The following is a 27582-nucleotide window of genomic DNA, read 5'->3' as shown; positions in this document are numbered from 1 at the left end:
TGCAAATGTACTTCAAGGAGGAAGCCAGGTTCTATCCCAAACAGGGAGTAGAACATGACAGCTTCTGCCTCATTGCTCTGAGTTTAGTGTCATGAAAGATAAAGGATTTAAGGGCTTGTGCAATCTTCCCTGTGGTTAAGGAGAGCCACTGAAGCCAGACATGTGGCAGTCATGGGAGTCCCTGCACACAGGCCCAGAGAGACCACTGCATGATGCTGCAGAAGTGAAGTCTGAATTGTGTTAGAGATCCAAAGATGTTAGAGAGACCAGAGCTGTGGGATATCTGCCAAGGAGAGCTATAGACAAGGTGTAGAACCAGCCTAAGAGAGAGAAGTGTGTTACAGTCAGCAAAGCTGTAAAGAAAGAGCCACCCAAGCCCATTAGCATCCAACATGGAGCTTCAGGATTTAGTTTTTCCTGCTGGGTTTCACTCTTGCTTTGGCCCAACATTTCCTCGTTATGACCTCTTTCCTCCCTTGTGGAATGGTAATATATATTTTGTGTCATAATATGTTGGAAGTATGTAATTTGCTTTTCGTTTTTTTTTTTTTTTTTTTTTTTTTTTTTTTTGTAGGGGTTTTATAATTAAGAGTGTCCTTGAGTCTCAGGAGAGACTTTGAACTTTTAAACTTTGTTGAGATTGTGAAAAACTATGAGGACTTCTGAAGTTGAACCAAATTCATTCTTTATTATGATGTGGCCACGACCCTATGGAGGCCAGGGAGTGGGATGCAGTAGTTTGAGTAAGAATGACTTCCATAGGCTCATAGATCTGAATTTTTGGTCACAGTGGTGGAACTGTGTGAGAAGGATAAGGAGGTGTGGCCTTGTTGGAGGAGGTGTGTCACTGGAGGTAGGCTTTGAAGTTTCAAAAGTCCAAGCCTTCTTTGCCTCCTGCATGTAGATAATATGCAAGCTTTCAGCAACTGCCCCAGCACCAGGATGGTCTTCCCATTGCCATGCTCCTGATGGACACTAACCCTCTGGAACGCTCAGCCCCCAAATTAAATGCTTTTATAAGTTGCCTTGATCATGGTGCTTTGTCATATCAATAGGAAAGTAACTAAGACAGGGATGTACCTTCTTCCTCTAGGGACAGAGGAGGGGAAATAGCAAAGTCTGTAATGTTTTGGGAGTCTCTTGAACAACCCTGATCCCTAACTACATCCTAAATATTTCTTCTTATATACACAGTTAAGTGTAGTCCTCATCCCTCATCAAGGAAACTTCTTTTAGCAATAGATGGAGACCACAACAGAAAACTGCAACTGATAAAAGTAGATGGTACTGCAAAAATAAGATATGAAGTTATCCTCCAGTCTCTTCATGCATATGTACACATTCTTATGTACACAAATACATCCACATACATGCCAACATGCACACATACACGTGTACACTCGCATACACACCCCACTATAATGAGTCTTTCTCTGAAGAGCCAGCTCCCAAATAACAGCACAGAGACTTATTATTAATTATGAAAGCCCAGCCTTAGCTTAGGCTTGTCCCACTAGCCCTTGTAACTTAAATTAACCTATTTGCTTTAATCTATATCCTGTTGCATGGCTCATTACCTCATCTCTTGGTACTGTTCATGCTTCTTCCTCTGCAAATGGCTGGTGACTCCACCTTCTTCTTCCCAGAGTTCTCTCTCTGCCCTGAGGACCTGTATATACTTTCTGCTTAGCTATTGGCCATTCGGCTTTTCATTATACCAATCACAGCAATACTTTTTCACACAGTGCACAAACATCCCACAATGCTCCACACAAAGAGTAGAAACACAATAGGTATAACAACAATTGCCTATGGATAGCAGGGGAAATGAACTGGAACCTGGATCTGACTCCCCATTTATGTAGAGTATAATTTTAATTTTGCTCAACTGCTTTGAGTTTCAGTTTTGTTGAGAATGAATTGGAAACACTAGACATATGTCATGTGATTTTGTTAGTACTTACTTAATGACTGTTGTAAAACATTTAACATGGAGTCTGGTACCCAGTAAGAGCTGAATCCAGTAGCAGGCCTGTGGATGACAAAAGCAAGGAAATGATGCTATCAGCACCAGCAGAGCCCACCCTGGGAGCCCCTTTTAGGAGCTGCAGGTAGATTACCTGTGAACCATCCATGCCCTGGGCTTATGTAACAGAAAAGAGTAGACAAACCTGATTTTGCACCACTTCAGATAAACCTTTCTATAAGGTATATGATGTCACCACTGTAAAGCCACAAGTTTACTGAGATATCGAGGAATAGACTTACTGGTTAGAGGCCAAAGGACAACAATATAGAGACAGTCAAGGGATGGAAAGAGTAGGGTATGTAAAATGATTCTCCATGGGACTCTTTCTACAAAGTTCAAATATTGGCAGCCCAGCTTAGAGCATGCTGCAGATAATTGGTACAAGGGTTTCTGGGGCAATGTGTTTCAATCATCAGCCAGACATTGTAGGCAGGTTATTTTTAGCCTGATTACTAAACGGAAGAATGTGACTTTGAAAGGCATGCTTTGAGAGTTCTCTTGGGTAGCCAAGCATGTGTGATCATTACTACCAGGAAGTGGGCTTGCTCAAGTGTTCCAGGTTTTTGATATAGCTGTGATTTTCAAACACTCAGCTCCCTTATTGTGTGAGTAAATTCTGTTTGTCTAATCAGATACCGTGAGTTTGTGGGGAAGTACTTGAGGAAATATGAGCAGCATAGACCAACATAGATATCACATTAAATATTCTAGATATGTTGAGGTAAAAGGACTGCATATTATAAATCGGCATGACTTTTCCTGTACCTCAGTTATGAGTCAGAGTTGTTTTTGTTTTTGCAGTTGTAAGTGATAGAAACTAATTTGAGGCAGCTTAGACTGAGGGGAATTTACCAAATTTATAAATGAAAAACTCTGAGGATTCATGGCTGGCTGGCTGCATGCTCTCAAACAACGACCGGGTTAATAGACCTCTTTACCTCATTGCTTCCTGTCCACTGTGTTGGTTTTACACTCTTGTGTTGACTTTGAACTTCCCCAGAAGATCTTGGCATAGCCTACCAGCTTAGCTTCCACACAAGAGAACTAAGTTCTTGAACTAGTGCATCAAACTCTCTGGCTCAGCTTGGCTCATTTGTTGTCCCTCTTCCATCAGTCAGAGAACTGTGTGACACATGGAAAACACATCCCATTTCCCACTATGAAAGATATTGAGCCTGTGGTGTCTGTTATGATTTGAATGAGAAATGCTTCTTACGGGTTCATGTGTTTGAATACTTGGTCCTAGCCAGTGCCATTGTCCTGGGTGGTTATAGCACCTTTACTACCAGGACCTGTCCGTCAACTATAGGCAAATAATGACAAACTTTGAAACTTAGAGGCCACCATTCCTTGCTTTCACTTCCATCTCTGCTTTCCTGATTTGCCAAGACATGAACAAACCAGGCCACAGGCCTCCCTATTGCTCTTTCCTGCCAGGATGGCTATATGCACTGAGATCATGAACCCAAATCAATCCCTCCTTCTTTAAATTGCTTTAATCAGGGTAATCTGTTACAGTAAAGAGAAAACACCATCCCCAGAGAGGATGTCACTAGGGAGGGAAACAGATAGCACCCTGCCATCCTTACTCTGGGAGTCCGAATTTCCCATTGCTTCTTTATGGCTAGTTTTCCTCCAGTAACCCCCCCCACACACACACACCAATAATCTACCTGTAGGATATCTGCCTCTTTCCCACTGATGCTATTCCTCTGGCAGTTGACTATCTGGAGTACATGAACTCCTGTGAGCACTGTGTTCTGGCAGATGACTCTCCACATGAATGAATATTCCTGGAGATTTTCTTCCTGACATGTTGACTTCCTAGGTCTCCATGAAGATCTGCCACTCAACTCCTGTAATCCTTTCACAGTTGTAGAAAGACTGGAGATGCTTGCTACTGTGGGCTCCCAGGAAATGCTGCTTCTGGGGTTTCCTAGGAAACATGGAGATGCCTCTGTGCATCATCTATGTGTCATCACTGGCTACAAAAGAATCGGCCCACAGTTCATCTTAACCAGAGTTCATAAAATGACTTGCCCATATCCAATCTGTAAAATGCATTTAGAGAACTAATTAGTTAGGCATTTTCAAATGAGAATCATTGTCCTTATGTAGAACAATTTACTTTATTCATTGAGAACCTACACAGTACTTGATAAAAACTTTAACATGTTAATGCTCACAGTGAGGTAGAAGGAAAAATTCCATTTGTCATGTGATTAACTGAAGATCTGAGGATTTAGAAAGGGTCTGGGAGACAAAACAGGGACACTTCAATAAAATGCATGTTTTTATTTAATGCAATGAATTAAGTCCCCTGGAACGCTGACTGTAAAGGCCCAACATTAGTGTTGTGGAATATTCCTTTACACTGTGTAAAGATGTGTCGCTGTGATTGGTTTAAGAAAAAGCTAGGCAGGATGTATAGCAGGGACTTCTGAACAGAGAGAGCTCTGGGAAGAAGAGAGGTGGAATCAAAATGAGGACTCAGAGAGAGAACAAGATGCAGGAGAAGTAAAAGCCACGAGTCACATGGCAACAGGTACATGAACAAAATTGGGTTAAGTTGTAAGAGCCAGTGGGGCAAGCATAAGCAGTAGGCCAAGCTTTCATAATTATTCAATGTCTCCATGTCCTTTTTTAAAGATGGAGACCCAAATAAAAGTCCATCTATACATTAGTGGCTGAAGAGATGACTCAGAAGTTAAGAGCATTTGCTGCCTTTGCGGGGTACTCCGGTTCCGTTCCCTGCATTCATGTCAGGCAGCTCACAAACACCTGTAACTCCAGCTCCATGTGATCTGATGCCCTCTTCTTGCCTCTGCAGGCACCCATACATATATGTGATACTCATACACAGACAATTATGCATTTAAAAATAGAAATAAAAGAAATTTTTAAAAAACACCATCAGTTATGTACTTGTTGCTATCTGTCAGACAGCGAAATAAAACCCATTCACTAACTCTACTTCTTGGAAGGGAAAATATTATTATTATTTCCATTTTCTGGTTAAGAAAACTGAAGTACTATGAGGGCTAACTGAAATAACTTTACTGCACAGAACCTTCTGGCCACTGTCATCTGGATCCTGGACTATAATGCACTAAGAATATCAGATATTTTGGCTATCCGTAAGCTATTTTTTTAAATTAAGAATTGAAGGCCTTTGTAGTGTTAGAGATTACATGTGTGTTATAGACTGGAAAAAATTTAAAAACAATTTCCAGAGGAAAAAGCAACAATATCTAAAACTTACAAACACTTTCTGATATATCTTTTATGAAAAGTTTACAGGTTCCATTCTCTGACCCTCACACTGCTTCCTGAGTTAGAAACTGCCCAGTTTAGAGTAAGGAATGAGATTTATAGAGATACTTACTGATGAGCATCTGTGAAGTGAGTGATAGAGCTGTGACTTGAACCCACCAAGCGACAACCTTTGCCTTTTATGTCTTGTGCCATGACAATCAACTAGATCTTGTTATCTCCTGGCAGAGACCAATCACAGCCTCTTATGATCCAATTACTTTGTGTGTATGTGTGCATGTGATCATGAGTGTAGAGGTGAGATGTCAACCTCAGGTGTCAGTCCTCGGATGCCATCCACCTTTGGGGGTGGGGAGGATCTCTCACCAACCTGGAACTCTTCAATTTACATAGATTTGCTGGCCAGGGAGCCCCATGGTTCTGTCTGTCTCTACCTCCCAAGCATTGACATTGCAAGTTTGTAATGCCATACCAAGATATGAGAATCTGAACTCAAGTTCTCATGCTTGTTAAACAAGAACTTTGCTGATTGGGGCATCTCTCTAGATCCTAAATTATCAGGTATTAGTCATCAATAATATTATTCCCTCCATATATATATATGGAGGGAGAGAGGAAGGAAGGAAGGAAGGGAGGGAGGGAGGGAGGGAGAGAGGGTTGAGAGTCTCGCTTTGCAGTCCAGACTAACCTCTGACTTGTGATCCTCCTGCTTCTGCCTCCTGAAAACTGAGATTTACAGGTGTAGATCACTACACCTTGATTAATCTTTTGAAGTTTTGTTTTCTAAGTCCTTTTAAAGCAACCCATGATGGGTGTTTCAATTAAAATTCAATTGCAAAAGGAAAAGAAGTGAGGACAGTGACAGTGCGGTGTTTCTCATTCATCCTATATATTTTTCAACAGCTTTGTACACCATGGTCTGCGCTGGGTATGAGACGCAGAGCATTCAGATATGCCCTGGGGACAGATGTCGAAACAGGACAAGGCCTTTGCTACATGCTGACCCAGAGGAAAGGTAGAACTACATTGGAGGGGGGTGATAGGAGATATCCTTCTTTATATTTGTTTCTCTCATTGGTTGATGAATAAAACACTGATTGACTAGTAGCCAGGCAGAAAGCATAGGCGGAGCTACTAGACCAGAAGAAGGCTGGAGAAAGGAAGTCATAGAGAGTCCGTGGAGAGACACCATATAGAGACTGGGAAGATAAGGCATGCCATGTGTTCTCTAGTAAGATAAGGCCATGTAAAAATACATAGATTAGTAGTTCTGGATTAATAAATAAGAAGCCCTAGCCATCAGCCAACAGGTTTATAATTAATATAACACCTGTATGTTTATTTGGGTCAAAGTGGCTGAGGGACCAGATGGGACAGAAACCTCCATCTACAAATGGCACCCAATAGGAGGTATGAACATATATACAGAAGGACATCCCCCATCAGTGGGGGTTTGTCGGATGTACTTGTGCCAGCCAGGGAAGAGATCTTCCAGCAGCTACTTATGGAAGACAAGTGCTCCAACAAAGGAATACATTTATAAAACTATATATTTATTTTAGAACACCTTCAATTGCAAATTTTAAAGAATATCACTTAAGAGATACTGAAACAGTGCACAATCAGGTAGTTTCCAGCATTGGCTCAGATGTTCCCTGGTCGCACAGGTCTTTTATGTCTGCTGTGTTTGTTAGTTGCTGATACTTTCCCACCCATGCATCTTCCCCATTATCACAACATGGCTGTTGTTACTCTAAATGGCATCAAGGTAGAAAGTGGGCAACGGAATGGTGGTGAAAAAATACCTTTCTTATGATGATACTCTATTAATCACCAAAGAAAGAAGTTTTACTAGAGGTTTCCCAGAAGACTTTACACTTGATTGGTTATATGAGTGCAAGTAATTACTTAGACCTGCCAAGAAGGAAGGGAAAGAAGTGAGTGCCTATCTTCTTCTTAGCTTCATTGGGAGAGCTGAGCAGGAAGACTTAGCCAACCCCTGGTTTCTATTATGGAGTGCAACAGTGTGATATACCTTAAGCATCTTCAATTAATTCAAGTGTGAGTACAGCGACCTTCTACTCATTGCCATGTACCCAGTTTGTTTGGTGAAGTTAATCACGAAGAAGTGGGAAACAAATGGGAGACTGGGAAACATATGTGCTTCTTATTGCTCATGAGCTTTGAAAAGCTCCCTGAGGAAGTTACTAGATTGAAATCTCGGGGATTATATCTTCCCATGGCAATTATAATAAGACAAGAGTTTTGTAGTGGTTTGGTTGAAAATGGTCCCCATAGACTCATAGGGAATGCCATTATTGGAGATGTAGCCTAGGAGTAGGAGTGGTCTTGTTTGAGGAAGTGTGTCACTGAGGCCAGGCTTTGAATCTTCAGAAGCCCAAGCCAGGCTCAGTGTTATGTGGATGCAGATGTAGAACTCTCAGCTCCTCTCCAGCAGCATGTCTGCCTGCATGCTGTCATGCTTCTTGCCATGATGACAATGGACTAAACCTCTGAAGTGTAAGCTAGTCCAGATTAAATGTTTTCCTCTTTAGAGTTTCCATGGTCATTGTGTCTATTCACAGCAATAAAACCCTAACTAAGACTATTTTAAAAACAACATTGTATTGTGGGACTGGATAACATACTGCTAGGTTCCAGGAGCTTCCTTTAAACTAGTCAGCAGTTGGCCTGAATGTTATTAAAGTTATTTCAAAGCCCTGAGTCAGTTATGATTTACAAGCTTCAGAAAGCTCTGACTGCAGTTGGTGGATTTCAGAGAAAAATAAAAAATTCAGGGCTTTGCAGTAGGAATGATCAAGAGTTTTGAGTCTGTGGAAGCAGTGTTGTGGCTAACACACAGCCATATGCAATTCTCAGGTTCCAGTGCTGATGGAGGGCTTTGGATTTGCTTCTGATACCCAGATATAGGAGGATGGGGGATTATTGTAGAGTAATTATAGAGTTAAGGTCAGCTTCTCAGAGGTATGGTGGCTAAGAGTTCAGGCATTCCGGTGAGCCTTTTCTGGATTGTGTTCTCTACTACTTCCTTCTACAGTGATCTAGAAACTTCCTTAAGTCTTCCAAAGACTCTCTTCACTTTCTGATAAGAGTGGTCAGGGGAGGGGGAATATAGCTCAGCTGTTGGATACTTACTATGTACAAGATACTTGGTTGAATCCTTAGTATCATAAAACTTAATTAATTAAGTAAAATAAATAGCCATGCATGGTGACACACACCTTCAATCTCAGAACTTCAAAGGCAGAGGCAGGTGGATCTCTGTAAATTTGAAGTCAACCTTGTCTGTATAGCAAGTTCCAGGCCAGCTTGGGCTTCATAGTGAGACTCTGTCTCCAAATAAATAGATGAATAAATAGGTAAATGGACTCAACCTATCTGTCATGTGTTATATAGTAGAGGAGTGAGATAATAGCCTCTGTCTTTCTAGCAGACATTGTGTTATGCTCTGTCAAGTGTTGCTATGATCTGTAACTTTGCTGATCCAAGAACTCAGTCTGGTCATGTCATATAGAACATGTCAGATTTCGAGGCCCAGGCCTTTGCAAACTAAGCTTACAAGAGAAAGGTTTACAAATCTAAATGTCCATGGATTCACATGGCAAGAACTGGCTGGATTCAGTGTGCCATGTAGTGTTCGTCTTTAATCAAAATCAACATTTCAAAATGTTTCTTAGACTGGGAAGCAGGTTTCTCAACACAGACCATTATTTGCCTCAAATGCACATGTCCTGAGATGCCAAGGATAAGTAATCTGAAATGCTTTGGGTTTAGTCAGTTTCCATTCATTTGTCAAAGTCTATCACATCTTTATCAGCCTTCTGAGTTCTCTAGAGGACTTCCAAACTTGCCTAAACCTGTGTTATAGGATCATGTGGGGACTGACTTTAACATTACCCTCAACATAAACAGGATAGTGTTATATGTAGGTATTTGCATGTATAAACTAGAGCCTGCCCATTCAGGAGGAAAATTCAGGTAGCAAATCTTTTTTTCTCAGGCATTTTGAATGCTGCTGCTATAATGGTTAGCATAGACTTGGTTCATTTGCAAAAGGGAAAGTATAAATGTTCCTTTTATAGTTAAACACAGTGATTCATGATGACTGTTCCCCTTCCATGAACAAGGTATGTGACTGGGAAAGCCTAGCCATCCTGTCTTCTGGAGTTTAAAATGAAGCTCCTGAACTTAACAAAAGACTGTCAGTGGACAGAGTCCTATATTCAGCCGCCCACCATTCCAGACAGTCACAGGCAAGGGGAACATTCTATGAAAGAGGTTAGGTGAGGTTCTGAACACTGAGCTTGCTACCTTCGTGCTTATCTGCTAAGATATGCATATGCGTGAGGGTCGGCTTTGATCTAAGACTTGCTTGCACAGTGACTTCTTATCTGGAAACAGGTTTGAATCATAAAGAGCCTGTCTGAAGGGTAAAAATATTTATGAAAATAACCATGTGGTTTGGCAAAGTAGGTTGAAGGCTCTCATCACTGAACTGACTTTGTTACAGTATACTTTAGAGAACAGAGGAAATAATTCACATGCAGGGAGTTCATTTCTTGAAGAGAGATGTCCATCAGTCTAGAATGATCTGGCATGATTTAGCTTTTTTATTTATTTTTTAATTCGGGATATTTTCCCATGTTGTGATTTATTGCATAATCTGTAAGGAAAGTATTAGCTATGAAATGAAATCTCACTTGATTTTGTATCTAATGACCTGATTCATTGAAATTTTTGTATAAACTTGAGGAAGTTAAGGGAATTAAAAAAACAAAACAAAACAAACAAACAAACAAAAAACGCACACACAGAAACAGTTGCTCTACCTCTTGACAGGCAATGGTGATTTGCTGAGACACTAGGCTCTTGGGCATCAGCTATATGTCTCCATGGCTTCCTATCTACAGAGTGTCATTTGACTGACTGGGGAATCCTCAATTTTAGAGGCATGGTGCTGTAAGAAGCATGCTGGGAAAGTAAGTCGTTGGTGGGAATAACCCTGCTTTTCTGTAGCATTCATGTACTTAGTACCCAGCTGGAAAGTGAAGAGCAGCTGGGAATAAATGCAGTAGTTGATTTTTGCCCACCCTCACCCCCCACCCCCCAGGGAAGAGGAAGTGGGTCCTTTTTAATCTTTGACACACAAAAGCACATTGCGTGATAATGGATATTCCACAGAAAAAGCAAAATCCAAACAAACATCATCAGTTAGCCTATATACAATGTAAGTGAGATTCCAGCTATGCACTGTGGGAGGAAAAGCAAGGCTTTCTTACTGCTCCACTCAGTGGCTGCCGTCTACAATGTGAGCATTGAACTCACAAGGACTGATCCATTCCACTGCTGCTTCTTCCTGCGCTCTGGAATGTAGACTTCAGTCCATGTTTGTTGTTGTTTCTATGGCTGTGGTGCTTTGGGAGGGGGGTACGGGTGTCCACGGAGGGCTGCACTTGTGCTAGCAGGCACTCATCCAGAAGTCTGACCTTTTCTTTGTGTTTGTGTGTGTGTGAAGTGTACACATATATGTTGTGAGTGCACATGTGTGGGGGTGCCTGTGAATATGAGTATGAGTGCACTAAGAGGCCCCAGGCTTCATTACTTCCCACTTTATTCACGGAGGCAGGCTATCTCAACTGAACCCAGAGCTCATGATATGGCTAGTATTGATAGCTGGTTTGCTCCAGGGAACCCCTGTCACAGCCTTCTGAGTTCTGAACTTCTAAGTGGGCCTCCACACCCAGCCAGCACTATGTGGGTGCTAATGATCCACACTTCAGCCCTCATGCTTGCTCAGCAAGTACTTTATCCACTGAGTCATCTCCTCAGCCTCCTCACCTGTCTGATTTTTATCTTATATATCTTCATGCTCTTATTTTATGTGTGTGTATGTGTGGCTGAATGGGTGGGGGTGTGTGCATGTGGAGGCTAGACATCAACATTAATTTTCTTCTTCAGTTGCTTCTCCAAGTTTTATTTTTTAAGATTGAGTCTCTCATCAGATCTGGAGCTCACCAATTGGCTAGACTGTCTGGCCAGCAAGTCTCAGGCATCCTTCTGTCTCTACAGCCTCAGAGCTGAGGTTCCAAGAACCCCATGCCACCAAGCCCAGCATTTCACATAGGGTTTAGGAGATGCAAACTCAGGTTCTCATGCTTGTGGGCCAAGCGCTTTAGCAACTGTGTCATCTCCAAACTCCTTGATTGCTCTTCTACAGAGAAATACAATGTTCTTTATCTAGAATATCAATATTTCTAAGGCTCGTTTTTACAGGTCATGAGCTTCATTTTGAAGGCAAGTGCTATAATCATTTCTTCTGGTTAAGGTATAAATAAAATCAGTGTCATTTTACTTCTATGTTGACCAATCAGATATTCCTGCATACTGATTTGGAGCCAAGCTGCTATAAACATATGGTCCTGACTTCCCATCACATCTGCCCCTTGACTAAGGCCCATCCTTGAATTAGGCTATATGCTAACATCTTCACTTTGTTAGACAGGGATCTTGATCTCTGGCCTTTGTTTTTATCCTGCCCTTAAGGCCTTAACCAGAGCTTTCACCCAAGGAAACATCAGATGTTCATGAGCCATAAATCCTTCTAGAGGACTATTTTGGGCACTGGAAGGGTTTCAAGACATAAGTTTTGGAGCAGTCCAGTTCAAGCACTCACATCATGACCATGGGCAAGCCACTTACCCACTCTGGGCTTAGCTTTTATCAGCTATATGATCAAGGGTAATTTATGCAGTTCAGAGTTGTTGAAGGATTAAATGATTGTGTTTGTCTAATGTGCCTGTTCATGTATATACACATATATGCATATATTCCTGTAAATATATGTTATGGATTCCTGTGTGCATGTACATATATTTTCATATGTGCCTTAGTACAGTTTCTGAATGGATTCACTGAAGGTGGAATGTGAAGTCTTGTCACTTGTTGGTGTTTATTAGAGTGACTCCTACTGCAAACAACCAATCATTAAGCAAATTGGTAATTGTACACTAAGCCAAGCATGAGGCCCATGACTGGAATTCTAGTGCTCAGGAGGCTGAGACAGGAGGATAACCATGTATTTGAGGCAATCCTAGACTATCTGAATTTTAGGTCAGCTAGAGCCACTCAGTGAGACTATATTAATGATGATAAACTGTGTGATACAGAGGAAATGAATGTGCTGAAGAAGTAGAGAGTATTATAGGGGCAGCTTTTTAAAGGAGATGCCCTGTAACACTGAGACGGGGGAAGGGAGATGCTCACCTTGCTGAGGGAGAAGGGGTGGAAGAATGCCTGGCAGAGGAAAATATATTTATTGCACAAGAGGATGTTGCAACCGTAACACATGGAACAGTGTGCAGTAGTTTGCTGGGGTGAAAAGTGATCCTCAAAAGCCTGCACCAGCAAAGATGTCTAAATGTTCCTCCTTGGGCTATGTGAGGCCCATATTGGAGGAAAAGCAGGAATGAACTCAAAGTACTACACTTCATGAGAAGGAAGAATTCAGACTCAGTTGGAAGCATGGAAATGGAGAGCAATGATTAGTTTTGGGGTATGTTTGAGGTGCAGAGCCAAAGAGACTTGCTGAAGAGCTGGGGAGCAGGCATTCAAGTGATACTAGTGTTTGACTTTGTAAACTAGGCTAGTGGGATTTTCATCTGTTGAGATAAGACTTGTAGGCAATGTTCTCAATAAAAAGCCAAAATGGCTTGAAGGCTAGTAGTGTTCAGGGAACAGAAATCTGGTGTCCACATGAAAGGCTGTGGCTGGCTGAAGAGGAATCTGGACTAGGTGACACTGCACAAATAGCACTTCATCAATGACATATGTGTAGGATAAGGCACTGCTTTTTGACAGTTGGTCTAGAAGTCAAAGAAAGTGAAAAGGAAACCAGCAGAATAGAACAAAATGTTTTAAATAAAAACCTCTATAGAGATCTGCTTAGTATACAAGATGTGTCAAAAACCCTGTAATTTAAAAACAACAGGAAGAAGACTTGAATGGATAATTTTATGAAGAAAATGTACTGGTTCTGTACATTACAAAAAATGTAAACAACAGCCACAAAGAGATGCCACTTCATGTCCACTAGGATGCTGTTTTAGTGAGGGTTTCTGTTGCTGTGATACAGCACCATGACCAAAAGCAATTTAAGGAGGAAAGAGTTTAGTTCAGTTTGCAGTTTACAGTTCATCCTCAGGGCAGGAACTCAAAGCAGGAACATGGTAAGCAGTAACAGAAGCAGAGATGACAGAGGAACTCTGCTTACTGGCTTGTTCCTCCTGACTTTCTTAGTTTGCTTTTTTTATGTATCCCAGAACCATCAACCTCAGGGGTGGCATCACCCACAGTGGACTGGGCTCTCCTCTATCAACTCACCACAGGCCAATCCGGTGGGGGCATTTTCTCAAATGAGTGTCCCTCTTCCCAAAGGATGAGACCTTATGTAACGTGGACAAAACACTAACATATGCTATCAAGAATAAATGTTGGCAAAATGTGAAGATGTCAGAACCTTTTTCAATTGCTATAGAAGTATAAAATGATTCTACTGCTATGGAAAGAATCTTAGTGAGTTTTATTTCTTTTTAGCTAACATACTAGTGGATATCTGTTAAGTATTCTTCATGTATCTAAAGGCTAAAAATGGTGGTTTGACTGAACCTCCCCCACCCCCATAGACCCATAGGCAGTTGTACTTTAGAAGGTGTGGCCTTTAGGAGTAGGTGTGGCTTTGTTAGAGGAAGTGTGCCACTAAGGTTGGGATTTGAGATTTCAGAAGCTCAAGCCAGGCCCATGTCATTCTCTTTCTAGATGCCTGTTGATCCAGATGTAGAACTCTCAGCCACTTCTCCAGAATCATATATGCCTGTGTGTGCCACCATGCTTCCCACCAAGATGACAATGGACTAAGCCTCTAAAACTGTAAGCCAGCACCAATTAAATTCCTTTATATGAATTTATTCTTGATTTTTCTTCTTTACAGCTGAGTATTATTTTATTTGTGTACATGTATCACATTTGCTTTATCTGTTTATCAGTTGATAGACATCTTGGTTAATTCCATTTCCTAATTACTGTGAATTGAACCACAGTGAAAATAGATTTGCAAAGTCTCTGTATGGTAATTATGAAGTCCTTTCTACCCAGGAGTTACATAGCTGGGTCAGATGGAGTTCTGTGTCTAGGTGGTTTTTTTTGTTTTGTTTTGTTTTTGTTTGTTTGTTTGCTTGCTTGTTTTTTTTTTTAAACCTCCAGAGTGATTTCCAGGTGGCTACAGTAGTTACTAGTTTACAATTCCCACTAGCACAGTGTTAGGATTTTCCTATTCCCCATCCTCACCAGCATTTTTTTTTTTTTTTTTTTTTGACATTTGCATTTCTGATCTTGGCCATTCTGTCTGCAGGGGGATGACATTGTAAAGTAGTTTGACTCTCCACTTCCCTGATAGCTAAGGATGTTGAGTACTTTAAAAAGTACTTCCTAGCCATTTTTATTTCTTGTTTTGAAAACTTTTAGTTTATTTCCACATTCCATTTTTAATCCAATTGTTTGTTTTCTTGGAGCTTAGTTTGCAAAGTTCTTTGTATACTATGGACACTAGTTCTCCATGAGATGTACAGTTGGCCAAGGTTTTCACACACTCTGTGGCTCTCTTCACTCCACTGACAGTTTCCTTTGCTGTGCAGAAGATTTTTTATTTTCACAAGACCCCCATTTGTAACTCATTGATTCTATTTTCTGTGTTGTGGGAGCCCTATTCAGAAAGTCCACACATGCCCCTGTATGTTAAAGCATCTCCCCACTTTATCCTCTGGCAGCTTCACAGGATTGGGTCCTACAATAAGATTTTGGTCCACTGGGGTTGAGTTTTGTGTAGGATGAGAGAAAAAAGTTCAGGGTAATTTTTCTGCATGTTGAAATCCAGTTTTCCTAGCATTATTTGTTGAAGATAGTATCTTTTCTCCAACATGCATTTTTGGCATCTTTGTAAAATGTCAGGTAGCTTCACTTGTATAGACTAAAATGTGGGCCCTCTGTCGTATTCCATTGATCTATGTGTCTGTTCTTGTTTTTGTTTTTTTATTTGTGTGTGTGTGTATATATCATGTTGATCTTAATTTGAAATAAGGTAGGGCGATTCCTCCAACAGTATTCATTTTATTTGAAATTGCTTTGGCTATCCTTTTGTTTGTTTGGTGTGTGTGTGTGTGTGTGTGTGTGTGTGTGTGTGTGTGTGTGTGTGCGCGCGCGCGCATGCTATCACATAAATTTCAAGATTGTTTTATTATGTTTGTAAAGAATGGGCCTAGAATTTTGGCTGGGGTTATATTTTTATCTTCAGATTGTTTTTGGTAGGATGGTCGTTTTCACAATATTAATTCTTCTAATCCACAAGCCATCTTATAGTATCATCTTCAATTTCTTCAGTGTCTCAAGCTTTTCATTGTATAGATCTTTCATTTCATTGGTTATGTTTATTCCTGAGTTATTTTTGTTGTTTGTTTTTTGGATGGTATGGGTACTGTAAATAGGGTTATTTCCCTGGTATCTTTTTAGTGTGCTTGTTATTGGTACATAGGAAGTCACTGATTTGTGTGTATTAATATTGAAAAAACATTGGGGCTGCATAGGCAGACAATGCTGCTCCCAGATGATATGGGCTATTAATAAAAATCTCAGAGCTAGGCACAGGATACCTCTCTGTGGATTATCCTATGGGGTCAGAGGCATCAAAACAATACAAGATATTGCCATTGCTCTTGGCTGCAGATGAAAACTAGATGGTAAAACCCTATTGCTGAAGACACCATTCACAGTGGAATCAGTACAGAAAGAAGCCAATTTCGAATTAAGCAGAAAATATTCAACCTCATTACTAGTTTACACACTTCCAGAAGAGCCTATGCAGGCTACTGGGGGGAGAAAAGTCATCACTGTTCTTACCTACTCTGGACCATTCATGCTACAATACCAACCTGCTGGCAAGATGTGCCCACTGGTATGAGAGTGGCACGATGGGTAAAGGGTTAACGGCCTGATTTCTAATTGGATGTGTGGCTTGCTCTGTAGGCAGGATTTCATGCCTGGTGCCATAAACAAACATAGGCAGAAGCCCATGACTGAGAAGATCATAGGCCCAGGGAACCTGCATGTGTTTTTTTATGCAATCATGCTGTGAAACTACCAACTACCATCTATGTATTTGTGTTAATATGTGTAGACTTGTGGTGCTCTCAAGTTTGATCAGAGAAGCTTTCTTTTGCAGTGCATAGTGGTTAATACAAAGACTCCTAAGTAGCCAGATTATATGTAACTCTGAGCACTCAGTTATGGATGGATCATCCATATCAATCTCCCACTATCCAAAGCTCTAGGAACTTCACAGAAGGAGAAGGAAGAATGGAAGAGTGAGCAGATGGAGAGAGCTATGAACTGCTTTCTCTGGACATGACCATGCATGCATCAAATCAAAGCAGCTGCAGTTGTCTGTAGAAGACCTGTACATGATTAAGCCAGTAACACTGCCAGCACGGTTGGGGGAGGGGTTCCTGAGGCTCTATCCATGGCAGAGGGACTATAGAGCTACTGCAGGAAGAAGAGTCATTTTTCTTTGAATGTAGGGCCACTAGTAGGGTGTTTGTGCCTCAGTGAATGGCCACACACACACACACACACACACACACACACACACACACACACTCATATGGAGGGGTACAAATAAAAAAATAAAAAGAGGACATAAAGTTGGGAAAGAAATGGGATGGTGATGGGATGGTATAGGGGGAGTTACAGGATTTTCACCTGTATTTCTGCATCCAAGAGAAATGAAAACATTTGTTTGCACAGAAACTTGCACATGAATGTTTATAACAGCAATTATTCATCATAGCCCAGAGGCAAAAAGACCAATACTTATGACCATCAACAGATGAACTGATAAGCACACTTTGTTATGTACATAAAGTGAAATATTATCCAACCATAAAAAGGAATGAAATACTTATGGATGAAGCTTGAAAACATTCTAAGTGAAAAACAAACATAAGTTGCATAATGCATGAATTTTAAATAAAATATCTATAATAGATATATCATCAAGGCAGAAAGATGGCTGTTTGCAAAGGGGAAAGGAAGAAGGTGTGTGGAATTTCTCCAAGGCCATAAAGAATTCAAACTAAAGAATGTGATGGTTGTATAACACGATGAGTGTGAATAATGCCATTGGATTCTATATTTTAATATGTTTAGCATTATATGAATGTACCTCAGTTAAAATATGATAAAAAAACACTATTAGATATGTATTCCTGGTAAGAAATGCTTCATAAAACAACATATATGTACAGGTGCTAGTAGGTTCTCAGTAATGCTGAAATGTCATAGATTTGAAAACAGCAATATAAAGGACATGAACAAAAACCCCCAGGAAGAAAAGGAACAAATCAGACACAGTGGATGGGAAGATCAATCTAAAACTGCAAACATGATCTTACTTTGTTCTAGATCTTGTACAATGTGTGCAACTATATAATCACTAGAATGCTTTTGAGTTTGGTAACGTGTAAATAAATGGCACTATATAAAACAACAAGGTTACAAAATCTGGAGAGAGTAGTTATATAATCAGTACAAATATTCTTCACTGATTTAGAATTATATTAGTATGAATTTGAAATTAGATTTTGAAAAGCTAAGATGTACGTTGCCAGCAAAACTGTAACCAGTCAGAAAAAGATTTTTAAGTACAATAAAATAATAAAGACATTGACATACTAGGAAGTGCCAATTCACTATGAAGGAAGACAGCAAAGGAGGATGGAGCCAATGAATAACATTATACTGAGGGCGGTGACCCAAGCACAGAAAAGAAAATGTTGCATGTTCTCATTTATACAGACTTTAGCATCAAATCTTTGGATTTGCGTGTTTAACTTAGATTATCTGTAGAATCCAGGAAAGTACAAAGCGATCATTGGAGGAGAGGAAGAAGAAATCCCATATGGAGAAGGGGATATTAAAACACAGGTGATATGAAGGAAACAAAGATAATAGCAGCTCTCAAAGGAGATTTAAGTAGAGGAGGGGTAGGGAAAAGAATAACTATCACTAAGGGTATTTGGAGAAACTTAATATTTAAAGTGTCATATATAGGAATAATATATATATTAATATATATATATATATATATATATATATATATGAATACAAAAGGGTTTAATTGGAGTTACCCTACATAGAGGACAGTTATTTTCTAAGAACTATGGGTTACAAATAAAAAGCCATATGTATGTATGTATATACATATATAAAGAACACAAAGTTGACTGGGTTGTATTGTCACATGCCTTTAATTCCAGAACTCTATGGGTTAGAGGCTAGCTTAGTCTATAGAGCTAGATCCAGGACAGTTAGGGGCTGTTACACAAAGAAACCATGTCTCAGAAAAAAAAGAAGAAGAAGAAGAAGAAGAAGAACACCAAATTGAAGGTATAGGGGTGAGTCTAGATCTGGAAGGAGTTAAGAGGGGGTGAAAATGATCAAAATACAATGTATGAAATTCATAAAAAATTAAATAAAAAATACTTTAAAAGAAAAATCAAAAGTTCAAGTACCAGGTGAGGTCAGGGGTGTCCTGGGGAATAGGCTACTGCTATTATTCTTAATTGTTTGCCAGAACTTGATATTAAGATCCTGTTCCTGAAGACACCACACTCTTTGGTCACAAGACATGGAGAAATGAAGTTGGTACTTACCAGGAAGCTTCCTCCCTCCTGGTGAGCTCTCATAGTCCTGGAAGGTGCTATGTAGGCTGTTGAGAGAGAGAGAAAAAAGTCATTAACAATCTTATTGAGCTGTGAATATTTGGAACTACAATAACAGCTGTGTAACAAGAAGTGTTGAAGGTGGCAATGGCGGCACAAATATTATGGCATCAACCAACTGCTCTCTGATTGGATTTAAGGTCTGCTCTAGAGGAGGAAGTACCTGCCTGATAGTGTACATCTGGCCAAGAACCCATGGTTGGGAAGCTCACAGGCTCCATAGGTGAACTTACTGCTATTATTTTTCTAGATGGACATCGTAGTGAACTAATATCCCTACATCCCTGGGTTAGTGCAGCTCTTACATCTCATAGAAGTTTCTTTGTGCTGTACATAGCAGTTAATGTAGAAAATCACAGTCAAAGTGCAGAAAACAAGAATCTGTGGAGTAGTGGGTTATAAGTGGGACACCTGTATCACACCCATTTCCCCCAAAGCTCAGGATCATTTTGGAGGAGGGAGCAAAAGGACTATAAGGACAAGAGGTTGGGGAGGACTGGACGGTAACAATGTCTTCTGGATATGACAAGACCAGTGTACTCACAAACTCACAGTTAACTATGATTGTCTGTATAAGACCTGCACAAGATCAAGGCACTCAACACTCCAGCACAGAGAGGGAGGGTGTCCTGAGTCCCCACCCCTTAATGAGGAGCTGTTGACAGTTGAAGACTTCTGGAAGGGAGGGGTCTGTTTTCTTTAAGGGTGTGGCTCCTCATATGTTAACCAAGCACTAGTGTGTTGCTTCACTCCCATGAGTATATAGGCAGAATAACTGGACTCAATGTTATTTAAAAAAGACAGAAGACTTAAAGTTGAGAGAGTATGGAGAGTGAAGAGTGGAAATAGATCCAGGAAGAGTTAGAGGTAGGAGTGGTGATAAATATGATTTAAAGCACATTATATTTATGTATGTCATTCTCAAAGAATTCATGAAAACATATTTTAATTTTTTAATCAAAGAAATGAAAATGTTACACTATAAAATAGCTATCCCTTATAAAGGAAGACAGCAAAGGAGGGATAAAATCTATGAACAACATTTGAAGCATGGAAAGCCAAAAGCAAAGTGGCAGAAATAAATTGAAACTTAATTACAAATAATTACCCAATCCAGTCAAAAGGCAGGGATTATCAGACCATATTAAAACATGAAACAAGACCCAAGTATATACTGCTTAAAGGAAACACACTTTAGATACAAAGATACAAATAGGCTAAAAGCAATAAGGGAAAGATAAACCATGCAAATAGCAACCTTGAGCAAGCTGGAGAGGCTGCATTAATATCAGACAAAAGGGACTTTGAAATAAGAGCTAGAGAAGGGGAGACCACCCAGGAGGAAGACAGTAGTAGCAAGGAGCAGAAAGTTTGGGGTGAGACTCTGGGAATTCTCAAATTAAGAAGTAGGACAAAGAGGAAAGATTTCTGAAAAAGAAAACCCATACTCTGGCATTTCTATAGGCCATGGTATAAAGTGTACACATTAGAACCCTTCAGTCTCTGCTTGTTCACTGACCCTGCTGTGTCTGACAAATGAGGAAATGATAGCCAGAAAATACAGCACAACTTAACTAAAGCCTTCTATTTTCTTTCTCTTTCTGTTTACCATCCCTCCCCTCCCTCTGTTCCATGGCCCTCAACATCCCTTCCTCTCTTATACTCATAGGTGTTTGCATTTATCAGGGTTCTCTAGAGGAACGGAACTTACAGAATGAATCTCTATTTATATAGAAAGGGGATTTATCAGAACAGCCTCAGGCTGTGGTCCAGCTAGTCCCACAATGGCTGCCTAGGAATAGAAGTTCTAAGAATCCAGTAGTTGCTCAGGCTGCAAGGCTAGATGCCTTAGCTGGTCTTCAGTAGACACTGGAATCCCAAAGAAGCAGACTCTAATGCCAGTGAAGGAATGGACTTTCTATAGAGGCGAGAGCAAGCAGGCAAAGGGCAACCTTTTCCTTCTTTCATGCCCTTATATAGGCTTCCAGCAGGCAGTGTGGCCCAGATTAGAGGTGTTTCTTCCTGTCTCAAAGATCCAGATTAGAAGAGGATCTTCCCACTTTAAATTAAGCAAAAGAAAAAAAAAATTCCCTCATAGATGTCCCCCATTAGGGGCTTTAGTTAATTCTAGATGTAGTCAAGGTGATAACCAAGAATAGCCAGCAGTCTCTACCATTGTTTTTAGAACCTTGATATTGTAGAGGTGTAGTCTGCTAGGATATTTGTAGAACATTATCAAGACTTCAAGTCAATGGAAGCAATTCAAGGTGTCCTTCAATCATCTGTCCCTTTGTGGATGACTAGCTAGGTTTTACTTTCCTTATCTTTCAAGTGGAAAGTCACACTCCTAGGGAAATATAACTGCTAAGGATGAATGAGGAAAGCACCCTACTTTTAGGAGTTCATGCATTGAAATGAAGAACACGGCCACCCTATCAAAGACCTTGAAGCCCTCAGGAGACTCTAAGGGACATTTAAGAAAGTAATGCCCCTGCAGTGAGAACTTCCTCCACAGGTAGAAAGAAGCAATTAGGGCAAGTCTAGAAACTCTATCATGTTGTGATTTAGATACCCAAGAAGAGTCATTGCAAACATCCCAGTGACTCCAAATGCTAGAACCCACTAAAGTCTATGGAAAAGCAAATCCATGGCCACTCTCTTACCATGAAAATGCCAATGATTCCTTATTGCCCGAACTGGACACTTCAAGTGTTTGCTGGCGCTGATGCATGACATCAGTGCCCTTGGGTGGCTTTATTTTGAAAATCCATCAACAGGCAGATCCTCTCATTCTCAAAGGTCCATGAGAATTCAATAGAGATAAGATGAGTTTATGGTTTATATCCTTCATGATGGTTTCCATGCTTCCTCACTGGTATTATCTGCAATAAGAATCTGACCCCAAGGCTAGTCCTGATCTACCACAGTGGAATCAAATTCCTTTATTTAAGGAGAAGGGGAGGAGGAGGGGGATATAAAAGATTCTTATACACAGAATTGTTTTTAGTAATGGTAAATTGTAATTGTTTAGAATAATAAATCATTATCACAATAAATACAAATGGAGCCAGCTCCTCTTGGAACATAAGCAGTGATGAAAAAGATTAGGTAGCTTGGAAAAAACCATAGAGCCCTGACATGGGTTAGAGCAGAAGGTTTCATACAACTTGCAGGTAGAGAATGAATTTGACATGGGACAGTGTGAGGAGAGTTATTGGTTCCTTCCCACTGTTATATAAGCATAGGAGGTTGAGCTAAATATTTTGTTATTTATAAGCTCCAGCATACTATGCTATTGCTCTGGGCTCAAGTTTCATTTCACACATCTCATTTCCTTTTTCAATTCTTAGCAATTGGGCACAGTAAGAATTCTGATGTTCAGTGGAAGGTGACCCTGAGGGTTGTTAGAAACCTTCCTTATTACTCTCTATAGAAGAAAGAAATTATAGATGCATAAGTTCTGCTTTTCTGCTGCTGCTGTATAGAGAACTCTCAGATAACTCAATGCTCATGAAAGAGATGGAGTCACTATTGACAATGCTCCCTGGAGGACATTATAAGTGAACTAAATTGGATTACTTAAGTGCTGAGTGAGATATGGGTTTTCATGTTTATTTGAGTGCTTTTGTATGTATGGGCCACTGCACATGTGTGGGAGCTAGAGATCAAGTACAGGTAGAAGTCTTCAGAAGGCATTCACCTTGTTTTCTGTGAATCTGTGGTTCACTTTTAAACTAGACTGGATGGTCATCAAGTCCTAGCTGTCTCTGCCTATTCAGCCCTGGGATTACAAATGCATGCCATCGTTCCTGACCCATGTGGGTTCTGGGAATTGAACTTGGGTCCTTTTGCTTACTCTGCAAGTAAAAGCTGAACCATCTCCCCTACCCCTTAGTCCTATCTCAGTTTGCTGTTCATTATGTGGAGAGTAAAGAACGTCATGATTTCTTAGAAGCAATTATAATGGTGGAGGGAGAATGGAAGGAAAAGGAAACCCTAAAAACTCTCATTGCTATAATTCATCACAACTTTAATTATTTAAAAAAAATCTTTAGTTTTTTTTTTAATTAAACATGGATGGTATTATTAAGAAAGAGAAAATAAACTTGCTGACATTTATAGTCAACTTTTATCACCAAAAGTATTCACTTCTGTATGTGCAACTTACTAGTATTAAACTATAGTATTGATCCTTATTTCTGAAGTCTATGAACCAGTTATGTGCAACACATTTTTCTAAGTATAAATGAAAACCAACAGTGCTGAATATCAAAAACCACTCTTAAAACACAGCTTTTTTTTTTTTAACTAGAGCCTAATCTTTTCTTGAGATTTTACTCTTCCTTGCAAAGATTTTCTCCCTTAAAACTTCATCTCTAACACAGATGCAGAAAAAGTCCTGCATCCTCATGGTTTGCTGGAGTCCACGCTGGAGCTTTGTGGTGGGCGTGCTTCTCAACCACATCTATGTGCCAGTGGGTTTGTGTCACAATTTCTAAGTCTCCCAAACCTAAGAAACCACTGATTGTTTCCATTCAACAAAAATATCACCTGCTTAGAGGGCTGACCAGGAAAGCAGAAGCAAATCAGCTTTCCAAATGCTTGCCCTGCCACTATTTAGTTATTGTTACAGCAGAAGAACTCCTGACGTGGCTACTTAAAGGAAGCAGGGCTTATATGTGTGTGTGTGGGGGGGGGGGTAATTTCCAGAAAGGGCCATGTCAGGAACACTCACTGCCCATGTCAGATGGTAATGAGCAGTAAGTGACTGGGCATTTCCTCCTCAGCACCAGGATCCGACCAATGGTGCTTCTTAAACTGTCCAGGAATCCCAAGCTGGATTGACAAGAATGAGTTACCTTTCTTCTCGTTCTGTCAAATAGAATAATAGCTGTAGGCTTTCTACAAGGAAGCAACAGCAGTAAATAACATAGTAGCGTCAGATGTTCCAGTTGTCATTACAGGTTTGGAGGTCCTCCTCAGGATCTCAGAATTATCTCTTCTAACTCAAGGAACATAGCTCACTGGTACCCATCTCATTTTGGAGCATGTACTCCTTTGAGAATCTGCAGAAGGAAAGCTGTAGCTTCTCCTCTATGAAAAATACACAAAAATAAAAACTTCCATTAATTACTCCTATTCATAAAATCTACTTTTACCTGTTCAGGTGAGGGAAAACAGACCCAAGAACACCAAGTTGCCTGTCCATGTTCCTGTACCTCTGAACTTGGTTCAAATTACTCATTGGCTGACTTTTACAAGGACTGGGTCCTTGTAAAAGGACCCTGTATACTCAGGGGTCCCACAGGGACACAAGAAAATCACATTCAGGTTCTGTGTGGTCTAGCTTTCTTCACCTTGGAACAATGTCTGCCGAATGTATCTATACATCGGGTATTATGCCCGCTCATTCATTTCTTCTATATCCCTGACCTCAAACCAAAGAATCAAAACAGAAACCTTACCTATTGGTTTCACTGCTAGAAAAGTCCCACAGAATGTTGTTTAGCTGGTGCCTTCAAATAGTTCTAGCCATGCCCAGAACACTCAGTGTTTTTCTAGTACTTTTAGGATCAAACCTAATTCCCTTCTCAATACTGAAAGCACATTTTCATCTTGACAGGTTTGTGATCTCCACGTAACTTTCCTCAAGACAGACATTTCTACTCCACACTATATATATATATATTTCTTAAGTCAGTACAACTGGGCAGGGAAGATTGGCAGGCAGGCAGTAGCATTTATTTTTACCTGAGTCCAAATCTCTGATACTCACATAAAAAAGTGGTGTGTGACTGTATATGCCTGTAAACCCAGGCCTTGGGTGGCTAATGACAAGAAGATCACTGGGGTTTGCTGGCCACCAGCCTTGCTCCAGGTTTGATGAGAGACCCTGACTCAAAGTAGTAAGTCTGTCTCAAAGTGATGGACACATGAAGGCCGCCTCTGTGCTCCATACATGTACAGTGTCCTGTGTTCCTGCGCATGTTTGCGAGTGCACACACACACAATACATAACATACACACACACACATACATACTATATAAATATGCACAAATTAAAAAGTATCAGTATTGCTGCTTAATCAAGCAGTTCCCCTTCAGAAATATAGTTTTATCCATTTTTCAAGGCAGGGATCACTTCTCCCTGGATCCTCCTGCCATTGCCTCTGTTAAAATCCCCATCCACTTTTCTTCTTCCCAATCCTTATTCCTCATGGTGCTATGTCCATGTGGGGGTTAGTGGTTGATCCTGTTTTCCTCTTCATGCATCTATCACTTAGCAGGTTTATGGCTCATTGTTGACCCTACCTCACCTCTAGATGGGTCAGCTTAAATGAAGAGTGGTTTAAAAAAGAAAAGGTGAAAGAAAAAATATCATTCCTCAAATGAGCCCAAACTATTAGACATTTTAGTAATCACCTGTCAATGCAAGCCTGGGTGTCCCCATGTATGCTGAAAACATGGAATCTGCCTTGAATATGAATCCTTTAGCTGAGAATATCCCTCCCACTTCCATTTTCTTTCCCTGTTGGGAAAACACTGGAAAGTTGCCTTTTGGGGTGGTAGGATGAATGACCAGTCCAAACCAACCAGCCTCTTTCTGTAAATGAACATTCTGACAGCCGATTCTAATGCTGAGTAGCTTTCATTTCACTGCCCAGTCCTAATGCCTCCTGGTTGTAATTAAGTACTTCAAAGTCTTCCAAACACCCTTTTAGAAATGACTGCCCCAAATACAAAATGATGTCCAATCAGATGTAAATCATCCCACAGCAGGGAGGGAGAGGCATGGGAAGCAGTCATCAGCACTTGGACTAATCAGAAAGTCTGGTCCCCTGATGAGGATTTTCATTTTCTCATTTGTCATTCTAGCCACTGAGGTCTCAAGTGACCAATTTGCTCCCTATTGGTAATCAGTTAGTTATTTTTACTCTCATTCCTCCCTCTGGGACTGTCAAACTACTTGGAGCAGTTCATCACACATTTGAGCCAAACTCTTCTATGACGGGAAGTGAGGGAAGAAAGGTACTATTCTGCAAAAGATAAAATCGAAGACTATTTCATCCTTTATATTCAGTTTTTAAATAATGATTTCTCCCAATTAGGTAAGTAAAATAATGATACAACTGGGTAGATGTGAAAGTGGAAAATAAAAACAGAAAGGAAGAAAGAAAGGAGAAAAGAAAGAAAGGAAGAAAGGAAGGAAGGAAGGAAGGAAGGAAGGAAGGAAGGAAGGAAGGAAGGAAGGAAAGAAAGCCAGCTCCAGGCTGAGCACATCATACAATGGAAATTATCTCCGGCTATGAAGTTTGCTCCTCTGAAATGATGTGTTCTTAGATTGTCTTTACAACTCCCCAAAGAGTGTCATCTTACACTCATTACTTACTTTGCAGGAAGCTGCCTCTATGAAAATTATCAATGCATATGAAGGCTGTAGCAGACATTAGTGGTTATCCTAAACCACACTACCCCACCACCACCTGGGAGGAAGGTAGCCTTTGAAGGTTATTTGGTCTGAAACAGAGCAGTTGCTGTGTTACAGAGCATCCCTCCTTCAGTTTGCTCCCACCAGGACTTCTCACTTACAGCACCCCTCTTTGGGGCTCCTCCTTCATTTTCCTCCTTCCCTCTAGCAGTTGCTGTCTGTCTCTAGCAAATCATTTCCAAACACGTTGTTAGGTGTTTTCATTTCTCAGAGTTCACCTTGGGAGCCACTCAAAGGCTGGCTTCGCTTCTCATTGCAGCTGCATGTCTGATGTCAGTACATTTTCTAATTAGTGGGTGTCTGTGTTTTTCTCCTCTCAGATTTCCCTCAGTCATTCTAAAGAACCAAATTTCAATCCCCCAGGGCCAACCAGTCCCCAAGTCTAGGCTCAGCCTTGAGAAAGATGTTAATACAACCGAAATTGGCATTTCCTTTGCCTATAGCCAGCTCTTTATTCTTTGGAAGGAAGCTGAGAGTTGAACAGCCAGCCCTTCTAGCTGTTCTTAGAGACTGAATTTGGGCAGCAACATGATCTGAATCTTGAAATGCTTGTTTTCCTCCACCAGTTCCGCTGTCTTGAACCTTTTCTTGTGTCTTTACGCTTTATAAATGCTGTCCTGTGTAACTTTACTAAGATGTGCCTATCTATAAAGAGAACAAAAAGAGACAGAGAAAGCATGTTCACACACCCATATCAAGTGTCCTAGCTTTTCATCTGCTAATTCCCTCCAAGCATGGCTGTTTGCACACTAGGTGATGTCACCCAACAGCTGTCTTGGACTGGAAACTGAAGCCTGTGGATTTCCAGTCTTGTCTTACCTACTCAACAATCTATCTCCTTTCCAAAGTACTACAGCAATAAAAGAATGCTAGGCTCCCTTTGCTGAGAACTGAATCCTATAGTTTTAAAAAAACTGTTTCACAATTTACTCACCTAATGTTTT

The 27582-nt window shown here is 40.4% G+C and overlaps 1 long non-coding RNA gene across 1 annotated transcript in view; it reads right to left on the bottom strand.

Annotated features, from left to right (window-relative positions):
* Window positions 1–1937: 1937 nt before the first annotated feature.
* LOC127235961 (uncharacterized) overlaps window positions 1938–27582 on the bottom strand; it is a 291992-nt gene continuing 266347 nt past the window's right edge. The window contains exon 5 of the long non-coding RNA XR_007835748.1: window positions 1938–2032. This is a non-coding gene — a long non-coding RNA (uncharacterized LOC127235961). The remainder of the gene's footprint in view (window positions 2033–27582) is intronic.

Source organism: Phodopus roborovskii, unplaced genomic scaffold (assembly GCF_943737965.1).
Source record: "Phodopus roborovskii unplaced genomic scaffold, PHOROB, whole genome shotgun sequence".
In the NCBI taxonomy this organism is placed as follows: Eukaryota; Metazoa; Chordata; class Mammalia; order Rodentia; family Cricetidae; genus Phodopus; species Phodopus roborovskii.
This window is presented reverse-complemented; position numbering and strand designations above follow the sequence as displayed.